Here is a 19,044-nt window from a genome sequence, read left to right as displayed (position 1 = left end):
GAGGGAAGGGAAGGGAAGGAAGGGAGAGAGGAGAGAGAGAGAACAAGTTCTTATGTCTCAAGTGTTCTCCTTATAAAGGCACATTAATCCATTTGTGAGGACTCCATTCTCATGACCTAATTACAACCCAAAGGCCCCCTCTCCTAATACCAAAACATGAAGGATTAAGATTTCAACATATAAATTTGGGGGTTTGGGGGAGAGGGACACAAATATGCAGTCCATAACATGTGGGGATATAATTTTCTGGTTCATAAAATTCCAGGTCTGTGATCCAGAATGAAATAGAAAATGAAGGAAGAAAAGTGATCCTACCTCTCTCCGGCACAGCTCTGTTTCACAAGGTGACTCATGATTCTGACACCAGTTTCTGTTACCAATCCATCTTCATCAATCTTAGATGTAGTAGAAATTAGACCTGCTTCTAGATTCTTGCCATAGGGTGTCTCCCTGACATGTTTTTCCTAGTGCCTTTATTTATTTAAGGGAATAGTCAAATAAATTTTCAACTGGAAGCCTTTCATGGTTTTGTGAGTCTCCCCACTTCAGAAGTCTGGCATACCCCTGGGCAAACAAAGATCCCTCAGCCATGTTCTAGCTGTTGGGGCACTAAAGAGCACAGCCATGAACCACTAAGCTCAGAACGATTTAAATGGCTCAACTCTAAGGTCAGCCTCCTCAGAGTAAAATCTAGTTTTCAACCACAAGACCAACATGGCTGCTGAGCATCAGCCCAGTCCGCTGCTGCCCATTTGGATAAGGAGCACAGCATGTGTTTGCAGGAACAGCTGCCTCTTTTCCGTCTTTGGCAGCCAGGATGTTGCAGCTAAAGGAGCTGCTATTTTCCTTCTAGCTGCTACAAAGTAGGCAGCAGTGCAAAGTGTATAATTCTTCTCTGGCCGAAGTAGTGTTGTCTGGCAGGGGCAGGGAGGGGAGAGACTGAAAATTACCCATTACAGATGACACTTATGCAGAGAATCCAGCCCTTGGTTGGGTAGCTGAGGTGTCAGAGAAGCATGTAGAGTCAGTCATGCCTTTGGCATGGGAAAGAATGTGCTGTGGAATCAGACATGATCCTTTAGCAAGTTACTCATCCCTTATAGCTGTTTTCCTCGTGTAAAGAATTAAGGCAACAATAGCTATCTGACGGGAATATGGAAAGGACTAAATAAGATGGTATATGTTAAATTTCTGGCATGTAAAATATATACCCCCCAAAAGGGTGAAGCGAGTGAGGCACTCTCCATGGGCTCAAAATTTAAGGGACACCAAAAACACCTCAGTAACCAAGATAAATGCTATTTTAAAGCAACATTTTAAAACTTAAAATTTATGCAAAAAAAACTATAATAGGCACAATATCTAAGGTTTAAATAAAGACAGACTCTGACCCTGTACTCTACAATGCTGGCTTACTTGTCTCATCCTAATCCCAGCCCTGTTACCATTACAACTTTATTTGCAAAATCAGAGGCCAGCCAGTGAGCTGTACTTTGTTGATTGAATTTTTTAAATATTGCATTAAAATATTACTTATGTAGAGTACTGAGTTTTTTGGCAGCCTCCTTTAGTTCTGTTCCTGAGCTAAATTCCTTACTCACCAGTTCTAGTTCATGTTTTGGTCTCCTAAGTACCACTTCTTAGTAAATTATTACTTGCTATTTTCAATCTCAGAAAATCCTCATACCTTCTATTCTCCTTCCCCCAAACTGCTCTCCTACTTTGCTCTCTACTTAGCATTGAGAATTCTTACCAACATGCCCCTAGCTATATAACATGGACACATTTATTACATATTATTACAAGCAAGTACTATCACAAAAAAAAACCTACACATTATTACAAACATGGCCACATATAGAGGAAAGCTCCAAACTTGAATGGTCCTGCCCTACTTAGCCTGAATAGCAGCAGGTCCTGGCTTATCTAGATGTTCCCTACAAAATATTTTCACAATGTCTAGGGTGTGTAGAAGTACAATCCAAATGTCCACTAGGCACCAACATTTTATAAGTGCCAAGTAAGGTCACTTTCCTTCTCAGAAGCTATGACAGGGTGGAGGGGGTCTTGCAGTGGATTCCAGGAAAAATACAGAGAGAAGTGTATAAAGTACAACTACTTTTAGGGAACTTAGTGACTGAGGGTTGGGAATGAGAAATCGGTATAAAATATAATAATCCTTCATTGGGTGAATATTACATGTTGAAGCCTTATATATATCATCTCATTCAATCTTCTGGGTGAATAGTACATGTCAAAGATATTACATGCACCATCTCATTTAATCTTCATAGAAAGTTTTATAATATATAGATTGCCACTTATTTTTTGCTAATAAGGAAACTAAGGCACAGATTAACTTACACAATAAGCTAGAAACTAGCATTTCTAGTGTCTTTTCTGCTTTACTACAATAAATTATACACAGTGCTTCTCATCTTAGAAGGAATTTTCTTATGTACTTTCCACTTTGGTCCTTTCCCTGCTCCTCTGATGTAGGCAAATCATATTCCCTTTTGTGACAAGAAGAGACTGAGGTCTACAGAGAGCAAGTAACCAAAACCTATGTTCTGATTCCAGTGCTCTGTCCTTAACAACCTGGTGTTTTTCAGTTAGGAATCCTTCATCAAAACTCCATAGCATTGAGTATAAGCTTATTAAACTCTATGTCTTGCCTAGCCTCATTGGGCAAACATTATATTCAGCCCTCAGTGCCATGCTTACCTGTTACCTCCTGTGCTGGGCTAGAATCCACTTGTCTCTGAGAGCCACTCTCCACCCTCCGCCCACTTCTCTACCCGCCCATCACCCTGGAGACTGGATTGGGTGGACTATACCAAGGGGTTCCTCTGGCTTTCTATTGGATTCAGCTATGTGGGGAGCCCCAATAAGAAAGCAGAGGGAGAAGGAAAAATGAGGCTGGGGCTCCCTGTTTCCTCTCTGGTGGTGTCACCTCCGGCCAATTGTCCCCACCACCAAAGATCAGGGTTTCTCTCAGGGTGACCATCTCTACTGGACTCTCTTCGATCTTTCAGAGCCAGGGGAAGGAACAGGTCTACAGCCCCTCGCCAGTTTATCACACTGTCCCTTGTGTTTTCCTGCACTTCACCCACATTTTTGTAAATAGTCCCTACTCAAACCTTAACTTAAATATGCCTTCAGTTTGGCCCCTGACTGATACAGCTCCCCCGTGAAACTGAGGAAAGGCTGTCAGAGCTAACCTGACAGACCTGAGTTGGAATTCCAATACAGCAGTCAGGTGCCCTGACAGAGGTTATCAGAGTCTTTGCGGCTCTGATCCTCATCTCTGAAACTCCACTATGGGAGCTCACCAGGAGGGGTTCATTTCTCTTCGTGCATTACAGGTATACTCATTAAGCCAATACTAGATGCACCAAAGAAAACAATCTATTATGGTTTCCCCCCGAGAATTCACATTCCAGTTTGGACACATAGAGAATAAAAGTACTCAGGGCTCTATCAGGGAGCCTGCAGCATCTGGCCCAAGCTGAGGGTGGTGAGCACCTAGAGAAAGGATTCAAGAGGTGGCGATAACTGATTTGAGACCTGACGACTGAGAAAATTGTCTCAGGGACCTCTCAAATTTGACAAGCTCAAATCCCCAGACTGAGTCATTTCCTAAGAGCTCCCTGCCTCTCTGAACGAGTACCACCACTCTCTTGTGCAGGCCAGAAACATAGGAGTCATTCTTGGGATCTTCTCCCTCACTCCCCAAATGAAACTGGCCACTGATTTTCATCATTACCTCCTAATCTGTCTAGCTCACTCAATCTCATCCATGCTCTAAAACAAACAACTGCCATAGCTCATTTCAATTACGATGACTCTCTCCACATCCACTTGCCCACTGCCCTTTCTCCACCAGTTCAGCCTCCTTAAGGCAGCCAAAGTGATCTCTGTAAGATGAAAAGTTAATCAGGTTAACCTTCCTTTGATTTCAAAGTAAAGACAGGACCCATTAACAAGGCCCACCATGCCTGGTATGTTTTGGCTCCTGCCTCCCCAGTCTCAGCTCGGGACTCTCCCATGGAGTCTCTTTCATGGTATACATTTACCTTTTCTGTATTTTAATGGAATGGTCCTTATTCAGTAAACTTTATTTATTAAACATTAATTATGTGGCCTGAAGATTAAACTGTTAGCGACACGATGGCAGGGACCATATTTTACCATGTTCAACATATTGTCAGCTCATTTCACAATAGCTGGCATGGACTATGAACCCAAAAATTATTTGTTAAGAATGGGAACAAAGTGTCAGGAAGAAAAATATGGCAATGACAGCTCCAGATAAATAAAAATCTTTCCATTAAGCATCAAGATACTTCATCTTAAAGCATTTCTTAAAACATTACATTTTTTCTCTAAAAAGACAGACTACACTAGAAATAACTCAATATTTATTGAAGACTCTAAGTCTTTATTAGGAACCTTAATCATTGGACTTTCTTCTAACACTGTCTGGCATTTGACTTTTGTGCTTTTTAGATTCCTCAGCCTGCTTGTCACTGATTTCTGCTCTCTACCTTGAGAGCTGGCAGTGTCCTTTCCGGTCTGCCTCTAACCGCCTCTTTCATGCTTCCTAATTTGTTGCTTTGAGTCTCCTGCAGTCTGGGGAACCAGATAACCAAGCTGGCTGGGACTGGGTGTGAAGCAGATTAACATGTTCCAAATGGGCCCCGGAGGGTTCTCCTAAACTAGAGCCAAATACCTCCAGTATCCCTGCATGCCTAAAACCAGCCACCCTCATCCCACCTCTGCATACTGTTTTGCTTCTTTCCCACTTTACTCCTCCTCTGTATCTTCACTTTAACATGACTGGCTTTCCATGGACTTGAAAGTTAATAGGAGCTTTTCTTCCTCCGCTACACTCTCACCCCTCGAATACCATGTCCTCCAAAAGGGTAGACCTAATCTTCAAGGTTTCAATGCCTTCGTTCACCGTGTCTAGGTACTCAGTAATGCATGTAAGAGTCTCCCTCTCCCCCACTCTCATGCAGAAGTTCAGAACTGGATTTTTCCTTGGATAAATGGTGTTTTACTCAAAAAGACTAAGATCATAAACTTCAAGCAGTTGTTTGAAGTATGTGATGATTTTACCAGAAAAATCAAGCCTGGATATCAGTAATAATGACATCAGTCATAAAGATCCTCCTTTTTTTTAAGAAATCAAATTAAAATAATATTAAGTACTTCCATCTTGGGTTAAAGGAAAGCAGTGAAATGTCAAACAATTCATTATAAACCTAGGAAGTGTTATGCTGGCTGTGGAGGGACACCAAAGCAAAGTAAGAGACCAGTGTAAGGAATTTCACAAGTACAAAGCAAATGAGAAAGCAACACGTTTCATTTTGATCTTGAATTTGAGCATTTGGTCCTTTCAAGCTGATTGCATGCTTTAAAAAATTGCATTAAGGAAAGCAAGGAAGAGGGAGAAAACAAAATTTGGGATGAAAGAATTTTTACAAACTGAGAATCAGGCTCTGATTTGGAGGGCAACTTCCTGAAAGATTTTGAAAACTTGGACTAACGCTTGCATGTGTATAGCCATCCAGAGCAGCCTTTGTTATTTCAGGCAATTACCCATCTGTTTGATGCATATCTGATGTTAATGACAACTCAGAATCACAGGTGAACAAAAATGAGAGCACTGCCTATTCCCTAAAAACAACAGTTATTACCACAATTGTCTACATGCTAGGAGGAGGCCAAAGACTCACCATTTGTTCAGGGCCAGGAGGCATTCTGATGAGAAATGGAGATGCCAGCAAAAACCCAGGTGGCTGAGCTCATCACACAGCTGGGCTGAGCAGGGGGCTCAGAATCTGACATACTTACATAAGGAAGGCCCCTGTCCCCTTGCATCTGTGGAATAAATGGAAACCACACAGTGACTCTAACTACAGTTCATTGTAGGTAATTTTCCACCCAGGTACATTTTAAAACTGTTTTCTACCCAAAGCTCTTATTTGTCTTAGAACAGACTTAAAAATCAGACTATTCTAAGAAGCTCTGTTGTAATAGGGAAAGCAAAGCATTAGCAGGAATAAGAACAATAAGAAGCTAGGTACCAACATTTACAGGGAAGAGCCCCAGACCCAGGAGATCTGAATATTAATTTCATTATGTCATTCACAATCTAGCTCTGTGTCCTTGGAGCAAGGTCCTTAAACCTTCTGGCTCAGAGTTTCTTCAACTTTACGTGACAGAATTTAATAATATTTCTCAGGCTACTTCAAATTTATTATAAGAATCTTTGATTTTTAGGAATTTTCTGAACCTGAAATCTTATGTTTACAATGGTATTAAATATTGGGGAGAAGACTGAAGCATAAAATAAACCCTGGCCTTATAGTAGAAAGAGTACTAGACTTGAAGTAACATTTGACTTCTCTAAATTTCCATTTACATTTCTGAAAAATAAGTATAACAATAATGCATTGTGTAGGGTTGAGTGGATTAAATAAAATAATGTGTACCTGACCTATTCCTATAAATTTTAATCTCATAAGTCATGTCCTATTCTCTCAAGAACTTAACAGTATTTTGAGTGAGCATGAAGAGCTAGGGCTGACATAGAGAACTATGATTCTCATACTTTAATGTACATACAAAATTGCCTGAAATCTTGTTTAAAATGCCATTTATGGAGTGGAATCTAAGATGCTGTATTTCTAACACACTCCCACACCACATTTTGAGTAGAAAGGCTATAGCATAAACTTGTTTAAGACAAAACACTATATAATAAAGTATGTGTATGATACCATAAGTAAAAGTGTCTATTCCTTTATACCTACCTCCTATGCTCCCTTCAAGACCACTTCCAGCAATATGGTTAATGAATGCAGCTCAGACTACCACAGCCCTCTGTAAACGTGGTCTTCTTATCATATGTTAAGTCTTACTGATGTAACTGTTCTGATGGCCCTAAAATGTGGGTATGCTGGCCAGCTGTACTGGAATCATAAAGGGAGGTCTTAAAAAACACAGATTTCTGGATTCCACTCTCAGGGACTCTAAGTCATTAGCTTAGGGAAGTGGGGAAGGACTCTGGATTTAAATAACTTCCTCAGGGTATTGTGACATTGAGTAGGTTTGGCACCAAACACCAAAGAGGTGGTTCTCAGCCCTGACTACATGCTAGAATCAACGGCAGAGTTTAAACCATGTAGAGGCTCAGGTCCCAGGAAAGCTAATTACATAAAGTCAATTGGAGCACCCTACGTGGTTCCAATGTGAGCCATGTTTGAGAACCACAACAAGGTACTGGAGTACTGGTGGAGGCAGGGACGATGTTGGCCTGGTTTACCACTGTATCTCCAGTGCCTGACATGGAACCTGGCATTCAACAAATATTTGTTTATTGTATAAATACTCATAATAAATAAAGGAATAATAAGTGAACTAAAATAATAAAATTCAGATTGAAAATTATCTCCTTAAACTCTTGGCTGCCACCCAACAAGGCTATCGGTACTAGGGCATCAGGCACTAGGGCATCTGGAGCAGACGGTATGGATTGGAATCCTCACTCTGTCATGCAACCTTAGGCAAGCGTCACAACCTTCATCCCTCAGGTTCTTTTGTGAAATAGGGATGACAACAATATACCTGCTTCTTAGAGTTTTTGAGAATTAAATGAGTTAGGACATGGAAAGCATGTAGAGAAGTGCCCGGCACATAGTAACCACCTAATATCTGCTAACTATCTTTATTTCCCATCACTGAGCATATAGAAGTTTGTAGAATTCTGAAAATGGACAGATAATTGAGCACTCTCTAGTCATCATTCAGCTGACAGATATTTCTGAAACATCATTTACACTGTAGGCACAAAGCATTTGTTTCTGTAGACATAGCAGCAAAAGGAGAGAAACAGAACTGCTCTTATGTTATTTAAAATACAGTGGGCGAGGTGTACACTGGACAAATTCTTTTAAAAGTGATAAATAGACAGTTATCTTAAGAGTATTGACCATTACAAAGGAGAAAGGGTCATAAAGACATAAAAGGCTAGTAAGGTAACTAGATTAAGTCATCGCTTTGCATCTTCAACAGGTTTTTGGAAACTGAATTTAAGCAAAACTATGCACAGGGTTGGGCAAAAGTAGGTTTACAGTTGTAATACAAATAAATAATATGATAATTAATAAATAACAATACAAGAATAAACTGTGAAAAAATAAAAACAATTCTCAGCAAGCAAATAAAGAATAAACTGTGTTTTGCATACTCACAACTGTAAACCTACCTTTGCCCACTCCTGTATGATGAAACCAATTTTACCCAAGGCTAATTGGTATGGATGACTGTTAAGTTCTGATGGCTATTTATTCCTGGTCACAAAAATATCACCAAACTCTACATAAAGGCTCCAAACACTTGTAATACTAAACGTTGAAATAAAAGTGAACTACATACTCATTTAAGAAAGGTTAATAAAAACAAATAAAATAATTATTTTCTAACCTGCTCATTCCAGATCAGGGTCCTGGGTGGTCAGAGCCAGTCCCTGAAGCAGAGGGTGGGAGGCAAGAACCCACCCTGGCCTGAACGCCCTTCCGTCTGAGGGCCACTCACACCCACTTCCACTCAGGCTGGGACAGTGCAGACACACCCGTTCACCTCACATGCACAGCTTTGGGGTGTAAGAGGAAACCAGAGCACCCAAAGAAAACCCATGCAGATGTGGGGAGAACATGCAATACCCAGACACCCAGACAGTGGCCCTAGTGGGAAATTAATTATTTTTTTCTTATCAGTGTTACAATAAAACGATGTTGAACGAAACAGCATTATTTGTGTACAACAATGAACCTATTGCCTAATAGGCAATCAACCTATTACTGAATGTCAGAGAAGGCTTCCTGTAGAAGTATGTTCCCGTTGATTTGGCTGAGCAAAGGGAGGAGAGAAGTTGGAGTGCATTCTAGGCAAAGGAGGGAGCACTAGGTAGCACAGAAGAGCAATATATGCTTGAGGCACTGAAGAAAGGCAGGTGTGGCTGCGACATATAATCAGGCAAGGCTTTTGGACACCTGGCAGCTTAGATTGGGTTTTGAGGACTGTATACTATTAGGAAGACAATGAAGAAAACAGAGGAAGTAAAGACAGAAGGGTGAGGATGAACATGGCATTCATTCATTCACTCATTCAGCTTCTAAAACGTGCTCAGAACTAAAGAAAAGCATTAAGTGAAAAGAGAAAATGTCCCTTCCTTCATGGAATGTACATTCTAATTAAGGAAGAAGACAATAAGCAAGTAAACCCAGCAATTACATAAGATAATGAGAGATTATTAGGTGCCACGAAGAAAGTAAACAAGATGATATGATGAGGAATAACAGGAATGTTTGTGGGCCAGAAGGAGATATGTCTGACAGGACTAAAGAGGACCTATTGATCACCACGGATGTGGCTCATGGTACCAGACATGCCAAATTATAGCCACACTAGAGGCCAAGCAGAACAACTTTGATATTTTTATGAAACTAAAAGTGTTTGCTTTATGGCTTTCTGTATTTCCTTCCCTCTTTCTGTGTGATTTCTTCCCCTTTTCTATTACTGTTCCTTTATTCACATCTCCTTTATTTTCTTCTCTTCTAAAAATAAATGGGAAAGGGAATGGAGCATCATATAGAAATCAATGGTATGCCCCAGATCTGAAATCAGAAACAAATAATTTCAAAGTATCAGCTCCAGTCCTTATTACCTGTGGTACCTGAAGATTCAGTTTCCTCATCTGAAAAATGGGATAATAATATCCATTCTAGTCAGAGATGTCCAGAGAAAAGGAAGCAATAGGATATTTATATATGCTGCCTGTATGTATATGATATGTGTATAACATTGTATAGGCTATATATACACACATGTGTATATATATGCACATATCATACTTACCTATTCTATTATACATATTATATATGTGTCTATAACATATATGTGATATGTATGCACATATACATATGTACATACATCATATATATGATATCCTATTATTGTATATACTATGTATTATTGTATATAATTTTATGTAGAGAGTAAGAAAAAATTATTTTAAGGAACTGGTTCATGTTATTGTGGGGACTGTCAAGTCTGAAATCTGCAGGGCAAGCAGGCTGGTGACCCAGGAGAGCGGATGTTGCAGTTCAAGTCTGAAAGCAGGTGGAAGCAAAATCCCTTCTTCCTTGAGAACTTCAGTCTTTTCCTGTCAAGTCATCTACCCACATTATGGAGTAATCTAATTTATTCAAAATCTACTGAGTTAAATGTTAATCACATCTAAAAAAATACCTTCATAGCAACATCTAAATTGTTTTTTGACCAACATCTGGGTCTCATTGCCTAGCTATGTTGACGTATATAATTGACCATCACACTACCCTTTTACCTACACTAAGGATGTTATTTGGATCATATTAGTTAATGTACATGAATCTCATTAACTTGGGCAGGTTGCTCTGTGTCTCCAAAACTCAGTTTCCTCATCTGTAAAATGCAGGTAAGACTACCTACCTCTTAGGGTTGTAGAGAGAATTAATAAGGTAATTCAAATAAAAAATTAAGCACAGTGCCTAAAGCATAGTAAATTCCCAAGGAATATTTCCTTTTATAAGTGTTATTATGCTATTAGTAATCATTTTAATTGCTTTATAATCAATGGCTACATTGAGTTAAAATGCCAAGGGAAACTATTTTACTATTTCCTGGTAATTGCTATTTATAATAATTAAAGCTGCTTTCAGTCTCGCAAACTAACCTGTTTCCTTAAGATAAATATTATCTTTTTGCTGGCTAAAATAACCTATAAGCTTTATCCTCACCAATCTATTCCCCAAAACCCAAATTAATCTTTTTAAACTCTGAGTCTGATTTATGTAGTCATTCTACAAATGTTTTCTGAACACATCCTTTGTAACAGTCACTGAATAGGTGGGGGCTACCAACATACAAAGAATTCAGTCAGCTGGGGAAATAAGATAGCCAACAATTACAGTGAGTATTTATTGAAGTAACAAGGACCTTGCATTGTTTATGACATTTAATCTTCACTCTGACTTTGTGATGTGTGTTTGAGCCCAAACTGCAGATTAGAACTTGATATTTAAAGAAGTTAAATTGTTTGCCCAAGGAAACACAGGAAATAAATGCTGGAAAAAAGGAAATAAATTCCAGAATAGGAATTTGAACCCCTGCCTGACTTAATCCCTATATGCTTTTCTGCCTTTCAGTTACAAACAATGGGTATTCAGCAAGGTAGTTTCTGAAAAAGAGGTTTGTAGAACATTCACCTGAGAGCACAGGAAAAGACACCGCTAACTCCGCCTGGGTGAGTCTGAGACAGCATGGCATCGGTCATGCTGACCCTCTGTTTGAAATATCCATGGCTGCTGGGGGAGAAAGTCCAGGATATTAGCACAGCACACAATGCACTTCCCACTAGCCCTTGCTCACTCCTTGTTTTCACTGAGCGCTTCACATTTCCTTATCTGCAAACCTCTGTCTACCTTCCCAGGCTTACCACCTCCCTCTCTGACTAAATTCTGCCTATACTTCAGGATTCTATTTAGATGTGAATCTTTCCCTGACACCTTCTGCCCTATATTTTGGGTTTGTTGCTCTGTTTTCACGTGTCTGTCATAGCACTTAGTACACTGTTTTTCATTTTGTTCGACTGGCAGGCTTTCTTACTAATGTAAATCCTGGGGGTGAGACTGTGGCCTTAATTTCCATATCCCATCACTTAGTGCAAAGGATGATCCAGGATATTTGATATAATTGCAAAACGAACAGATCTGCACAGATCTGTTTATGCTCATGCAATAAAATGTATATGTGGAGGCACTTAATCCTCTTCAAATTACACCTATTCATCCTTCCTCACATCCATGGTGACTATGAGACCCAGATCCCCGCCCAAGCTTCTGGTTTCACAACTCTTAATAGTTATATCTCTATTTGGTGCTAGTTAGTAACATTTTCCTTCTATTTATTACAACTGTGTAATAGTTAATGAGGGGTTCAATGTTCCAAATATATTTAATTTTCATTGAATTGAAATAAATTGATACCGGCATCATATGGTATAACATTCAGCAGGTAGTTGCTATAGAAAAGTCAGGGATGTCTTGTTTATACTAGTAAGAGGAGGGAGCATTCTGGGTGTGCTGGAACTGCTCTGTACCCTGACTGAGATAATGACTTCATGAATGTACATTTACATTAAATTGTATTCCCAAAAAGTCATTATTACTATAGTCTAATAAAACTAAAAAAAAAATAGATGCAGAAAGTATTTGTAGTGAGAGTCTGAATATACAAACAGACAATGGTCAGATCATATATGACAATAACACTATGACCTATAACCCTGGCACCAACCAGCCCAGAAAGCCAAACCACAACCTCGATAAGCAATTGGCTCTGAATGGTCACAACTTGGTTAATGACTGCCAGCCTCCCTGCCTTTTGTCCCCACTTCCAACTTAGGATCAACCAGAGCAGGCCAAACCAATCACACAGGATGCTCTGCTTCTACTTAGCCCACCTCCATCTTCTCTAGGCCAATAGCCCCAATCAGGACACCTCTGGAGCCTGCCCTTTCCCTTGCTATAAGGCTTTCCCGCTCCCCTCCTGCCTTTGAGTTTTTCAAAGATAATGATGGTGTGACTGACTCTCTTGTTAGTCTCTTGTTCAGAAAGTTCTGAATAAACAGACTGTTTTCTTATATGGATGGTCTTCATTTTTTTTCCCCGCGATGGTATGCTATCATTTGGGTTAAAATAGAAGACTGTGTGTGTGTGTGGGTATGTATATACATAGAATGTAACTAAAAGTACACACACACACGTACACACAGAGAAATGGTGTTGCTTCCCAGATAGGGAATTGGTTGGCTAAAGAAGAGGGCTAATAGAGAGACTAAATTTTCAATTTGTTCCCTTTGAACCTTTTGGATATCCCCTTTCACCAAATCAATGAATTAATTTAAAAATAAAAAGTAAAAGTGAAGCTGACCAAAATAAGACTTCTAAAGTATAAGGAGAATGTATTTATTATTGAAATTCACAAATGACCACAACTAGCATTTAAAAGTAGCCAGGTTGATAATTATTATATTTAGAATAAATCAGTGATAAAGTACGTGGTGAACCTCTCTGACCACATGAGTAAAACAGGGACAATAGCAGCTTGAGGTGCTTGCAAGAAGGATTAATTGCCACTTCATATGTGTGGTTCCTGTTGTATATTAAGTGCATTGGCTGGGAAGACTGACTGCTAAAGAAAATAGACCAAGAATTTATCATAACTCAGATGCAATAGATGTTTCTTTTTTGCTCATATAACAGAACAGAGAGGGTGAATGAGTTAGTGAGTCTTTCTCTTTCATGGGTCACTCAGGAACCCAGACTGACAATGATCCTGCCATCTTCACTACGTGATCCTTAGGTCTCCCCAGGTATTGTCTCTATCCATCCTGCTCAAATGGGGAGGGATGCAGAGGAGCACACTGAGAGGTTTCTATGGGCTCTTCCTGGGAGCGTGGCTTGTCACTGGCACACATCCTTAGGATAGCCAGATTTGGTAAATAAAAATTTATGAAAGACATCCTATATTTTCGTCAGTTAAATTTAAATTCCAGATTTATAACACATTTTTTTAGTATAAGTAGTATGTCCCATGCAGTATTGGGGACATATTCTTCTAAAAAATTAAGTTATTTACCTAAAATTCAACTTTAACTGGGCATCCTGCATTTTATCTAGCAAAACTAGGGCCATCTTCTATTGACTAGATCTCATTCAGAGGCCCACATATAACTACAAAGGAGGCTGGGAAATGTGGTTTAGTTGCTTCCCAAGAAGAGAGTGTGGATTTTGATAAGCAACTAGTGGTATATGCTATGGTAAGAAATGAACAATATTTAGGTTTCTACCTTTTCTCTACACTGCAGATGTTATAAGATCTACAGAAATAAAAGAAAATAGTGGTTCTTGAGCTTTGGCATGTGTTAGAATCTTCTGGAATGCTAGTTTAAAAAGTCAAATCTCCTGCCCCAGCCTCAGCCATTCCCAATCCATTTGAATATGGGTGCTCAGAATCTGCCATTTTTAACTCATGCACCAGGTTATGCAGGCAATGGAAAGAACAGACTTTGAGCTTTTGGAAACTAAGATGTGTGTACATGAAAAAATTAGAGAACTCATGACAAATTGAAATGAAGTGGTCTCCAGTAGAGCAGAAGCCTTAGATTTTGCATCACAATAGAAAGAGGCACAGTTTGCAACCCAGTGTGTGTCAGAGACTGACCTGGAACACTGGTCTTGAACTTTGGGTACAGCTTAAACTCAAACAGCTGCCAAAACAGGCTCTGCAAGCTTTGCTGCTTGGAACAAGTCCTTGGTAAACGACAAGTATAAAATAGCAAAAAGACAGTGACACAGTACTGGAGTCTTTCATCAAAGTCAGCCTGTCCTGGCACAGCCTCCGCTTGGTGCTACATGTCCAACCTCTGGGGCAAGTAGTGCATCCAAGTGGACTCTAATAAGCTGCCTCCCTGGAGTGATTTGGCTTGCTGTGTGTGAAGCTGACTGCTGTCTCAGCGTTTAAAAAAAACTCAAGAAATATTTTTTAACAAATTCTCTTGTAATGGTTGCAATCCCAGCATTCATTTGTATTCATTTGGGAAGCTGGCACCCATAGTTCATGGTACTTGTAATAAAATTGACAATCTGCTACAGTGGAACTCATGCAGGTCTTATTAACTTTAACTGAATTGATCTCAACTAGATCACTGTCAGGGATGATGTGGTAACAATTGATTTTTTCCAGCTCTGAGAGAATTATCAGTTTACTTATTTCCATTTCTCCACAGTCTTTTTTACCCTTTTTGTGTGAAGGTTTACAGCAGCCTTTCTTTCTTTCTTCTTTCTTCCTTCAATTTGTAAATAGCGTGCTTTAAAGCAAAATATTTAGAGAGAAAAAGCAATGTAACTTAATAGGTTCAAAGCAATTCATCCAAGCCCATAAATCTAGCAGCTGTAGATGTTTAAACAGGCATCGAGGAAGAAGGGCTCACTCTCAACACTACACACTTCAACCACATTTCGTCCCAAAGTGTGTGTGTTGAAGCTCTAACCCTCAATGTGACTGTATTTGAAGACAGGGCCTTCAAGAAGGTAATTAAGATTAAACGAGGCCGTAGGGTGGAACTGGTATTCTTGTAAGAAGAAGAAATACCAGGAGTGCACACACAGAGAAAAGTCCATGTGAGGACACAGTAGGAAGGTGGCCATCTGCAAACCAAAGAGAGAGGCTCAGGAGAAACCAAACCTGCCAACACCTTGATGTTGGTCTTCCAGCCTCCAGGACTGTGAGAAAATGAATTTCTAAATAGCACAGCCACCCAGTCTGTGGTATTTTGTTATGACAGCCTGGGCTGACTAATGTACCCACTCACCCAATGTGGTACTGTGCAATGGTGTTTTCTAATGAGCTTGGAAAGAGTACTGTATCTTTTCTATAATCATCAAGGTGAATCAAGGCACCAAGATGCATATCCCGTTTCTGATACCTAGGGTGTGCTTCTGCCTTTCCCCCCAGGTGCACCTGTATAATAAGACCCAGTGCAGAATTACAGGCCTACAGGGAAGGATGGAGTGCGAGCACTGTGACCTGGGGTGGTGAAGCTCTATAGACGTTAGCGTTATTGTCTGGACAATAAGGAGGATAACACCTGCTATGATTCAATAGAACAATATGTAAAAGTATTTTGTACACCATAAAGTACAAAACAGACAATCTAACAAGTGATAACATGCACAGCAAGACTCTGATAATAGAGTGTTATAAAACTTACTCTTTTTATTTTTTACCTAAAACAAATACTTCAGCAATTTATATTTTAAACTGATGTCCATCTGCTAGGGGGAAAAAAACCCTCTTCTACTGGCTTTAATTTCCATTTATTTTAACAAAACCAACAAGACAATGGTTCTATGCCAGCAAGATATGTCAGTTAAAGAGTACTTCCTAAAGATGTAGGAGTAAACTAGGACCTATTATAAATATTTCAAGGTGTGAAGAAAAGTCAAGAAAGCTGGGTCTCTAAAGCACAGGGCTCAGGACTCTGGAAGGCCTGAGGCTGACTGCCCTTTTTATCTTTTTGTGACAAATTTTTATGTTGTAGGCAAGTTATTCAGTCTAAGTCTCATACGTTTCTTGAAGGTTAAATGAAATAATGTTTGTGTATATGGATTACTTTAGTGGGTTTTTTAAGTAAGACATGTCCATTACTTTATTTTATCTTGGTTCTACCAATAATTCACTGTGTTGAACTCACCCTGTTTTCTAAGCCCCTGTTGCCCTCACCTGGGTGGCAGGACTGTTCTACAAGGACTCCCTTCTCTTCTAACATGCTCTGGTTTTAAAATAATGACCATTGTGGACCTATAACAAGCTGATAAGTAATTCAGACTTCTCATTTAACTGTGATATAAAACTTAGAAGTCAGGACTTTAAAAAATAAAAAACCAACAGTGAGTTTATTTGAAACTGGCTCTCCATAAAAATGTTATAGGGGGCCATAAGTGGAAAAACTGTGTCTCATGAATATTTTTCCTCCAGACCAATTGGTCTCTCAGAAAATGTTTATTATGCACATACAACGTGCAGAGCACAGTTCTAGAAGCTAGGAATACCACTGGGGCAACTTCACTTATGGCAAAACTGTAGTTTAGAGCAATCTAAACTGCACTGCTGTACAGGGCAGAGGACTTGAGGTTAGATCTGGTGAGAGCAGCCTAAGCACTGAGAGGAGGTTAAAGATGTACACCTAGATGTTCATCTCTAATATTTATGAGGTGAAACAATTCCATAGGAGCAAAGTTCCACTGGTTGTCAGCAGTAAAGCCAAAGCTACCTCAGGCCCTATCTTGGTCCTAGTGAAAGGGAACTGAGACAATACCCCCTGCCCGGACCACACAGTCCTGAGCCAAGCACACTGACAAAGTTTACCCAAAGCTTGCCTTACTTAACTTCCAATGCTACTCTCTGTTTCTGAAGCTACAGCCAGGCCAGGAGATCAAGCAATGAAATCAACTCCTCTGTGGTTGTGGGTTTTTTTTGTCCTTTTCCTCATCTGTAAAATGAGACCAACTTCACATGGTTTTTCTAGAAGTAAAACTAGATAATATATATTGAAATGTGTATAGAAGCTGCACAAATACCAACTTTTATCACTGCTGCCATCATTTGTCTCAAAGGGATTTGCCGTGAGAAACAACCCACTTCAGCCTGCTTTTGCAGCAGATGGCTGCCAGAAATATCAATAGCAGCAATTTTTCCACTCATTCTTCAAATTCTGCTTAGTGTTCATTATCACCTTTATTGACTTAGCCCAGCTGCAGGCACTGACCCTGCTCAATCATTCTGTCTCCGAGATTGTGGTTTCCAAAGGAGGAAGGGTGGCCACGTAGGAAAGCAGGGGCAGTATAATAGCTAGCACAGCCTGTGGACAACCTCCTTCCCACTTGCCCTCTCTCCTGGCAGGGCCCCCACAGAAGATGGGCAAGACTGGTTTCCTCTGATCCTGGGATCCAGTAAGCCCGCAGCTCTGGAGTCTGTGTTTAGAAAGGTTAGGTAAGGCCTAACCTTTTAATGCTCTCAGGTACATAACCTTTCAAAAGTGCTGGGCCAGTCATCACTTTAGTATGAGCACTGCTCTAGAGGTGGAGATTAAGAAGCAAAGTGATGTAGCAGGGATAACAAAGAATATTCTTCATTGGTTAGGGATGCACTGTGTGCCAGGCTCTCTGTAGATACCATATAAATTGCCTAGATTCAAATGCCAGCTTTGCCTGTTCCTGGCGGTGTGACCTTGAGAATGTTACTTAGCCACTTTGTGCCAGTTTCTTCATTGTGACTTGTTTTTATGAGCATTGCTTTGGGGCTTATATAAATATATAACATTATAAAATGCATATAAGTGTATATATAAAATATAAGTAAACATGTAAAACATGTACTAGATAAAATATAAAACTATGTAAATCTATAAAACTTAGTAAAATGCTTGGGACAATGGAATACTACTCAACCATAAAAAAGAAGGATATTTTACCTTTTGCAATGGCCTGGATGGATCTGGAGAGCTAAGTGAAATAAGCCAGCCAGAGAAAGATAAATACCATATGATTTCACTGATATATGAAATCGAATAAACAAAATAACAAGAAAAATAGAAACAAACTCATAAATAGAGAATAGATGGACACCTGTCAAAGTGGGGGATGGTTGCAGGGCTGGGTGAAAAAGATGAAGGGTTAAGCAAAAAAAAAAAAAAGAAAGAAAGAAAGAAAGAAAGAAAGAAAGAAAGAAAGAAAGAAAGAAAGAAAGAAAGAAAAAAGAAGAAGAAAAAGAAAATTCATAGACAGAGACAATGGCATGGTGATTACTGGAAAGGAGGAGGTGAGGAGGGAGATAGAAAAGGGTATGGGGGGAGGAGACTTGACATTGGGTGGTGAACACACAATACAATATACAGATGGTGTATTATAGAATTGTACACCCGAGACCTATATAATTTTGTTAACCAATGGTCATCCAATAAATGCAATTAAAAATGCCTGAAACATGTACCATATTAGGTATTATTGTTGGTGTTATTGTTAATTATTATTATCATTCTAAATCATCATTATAAGTCATTATCATTATAAATCATTAAAAGTATAATTATTATTATAAATCTCTAGTATTTGTTTCCTGTGGCTGCTATAATAAATTACCACAAAGTTAATGGCTTAAAATATTATCTTAAGGTTCTGGAGGTCAGAAGTCCCAAAGTCAAGGTGTCAGCAGATCTGTGTTCCTTCTGGAGGATCCAGGGGAAATTCTGTTTCCTTGCTTTTTCCAGATTCTAGAGGTCCCCTGCATTCCTCAGCTCAAGACCCCTCCCCTGCCTCACTCCAACTTCTACTTTCTTTGTCACATCTCCTTCTCTGACCCTAACCCTCT

The sequence above is a fragment of the Pteronotus mesoamericanus genome, unplaced genomic scaffold (genome assembly GCF_021234165.1).
Source record: "Pteronotus mesoamericanus isolate MK-2021 breed Mesoamerican mustached bat unplaced genomic scaffold, CSHL_Meso_final contig_33, whole genome shotgun sequence".
In the NCBI taxonomy this organism is placed as follows: Eukaryota; Metazoa; Chordata; class Mammalia; order Chiroptera; family Mormoopidae; genus Pteronotus; species Pteronotus mesoamericanus.
The sequence above is the reverse complement of the archived record's forward strand: the minus strand, read 5'-3'. Positions refer to the sequence as shown.